A 955-nucleotide genomic window follows, 5' to 3' on the forward strand; every position below is an offset into this window, starting at 1 on the left:
ACTAGCTATAATGCAAAAACAGAAATGTGTGCAACAAGCTAAACCCACAAAGCCATTCCAAAGACCTTTTAGTAACTCATTTACCAACAATAGGTCTTATCAAACTACTACTCCTCAATTTCCACCTAAGCCAATTCAAACTACTACTACAACTTCTTCCCCCTTCACACCAAGATCTGGTAATACAACTCCAAAATCCAGTCCCCCAACACCCCCTATAAATAGATTGACTCAGGAACAGATGAGGGCAATAAGAAAGAAGGGTTTATGTTACAATTGTGATGTTGTGTACTCTCCAGGCCATGTTTGCAAGAGACAAAAATTGTTCATGGTGCAAGTAGAGCAACCTGAATCTTCTGAAGAGGTAGAGGAAGAAGCCTATGAAGAAGTTGTGGAATCTCCAGTTGAGTCTGATATGAAAATATCCCTCCATGCTCTCACTGGCAATGTAAATTGAGACACAATTAGAATACCAGGTACAATTAAAAGGCTGAAAATATCAATTCTCATTGACACTGGAAGTACTCATATTTTCATTGATTGTGCTTTGGTCAAGACTTTAAAGTGTCAGGTAAAACAAACAGCTCCTATGTTAGTTACTGTATCTAATGGAAACAGAACTGTTTGTACTGGTGTTTTCTTTCAACTTCATTGGTCAATGCAAGGTCACAAATTCTCTGAGAACTTGAGGATGCTTCCTTTAGGGGGGTGTGATATGGTGCTTGGTGCTGACTGGATAAGGAAGCAGGGTGATGTAATGTTTAATCTCTCTAAGCTATGCATTTCCTTCATTTACCAAGGAAAGAAGATTAATCTTCAAGGAACTACTGAGAAGGTAACACTCAAGATGGCGAGTTGCAATGCTTTTAAGAATTTCTTGTCAAAAACTTCCCATGGGCTTATGGGACAACTATCTTCCATATCACTTTTTGAAATTCCAACCTCAGTCCCTGAA

This window comes from Papaver somniferum, chromosome 3 (genome assembly GCF_003573695.1).
Source record: "Papaver somniferum cultivar HN1 chromosome 3, ASM357369v1, whole genome shotgun sequence".
Lineage (NCBI taxonomy): Eukaryota > Viridiplantae > Streptophyta > Magnoliopsida > Ranunculales > Papaveraceae > Papaver > Papaver somniferum.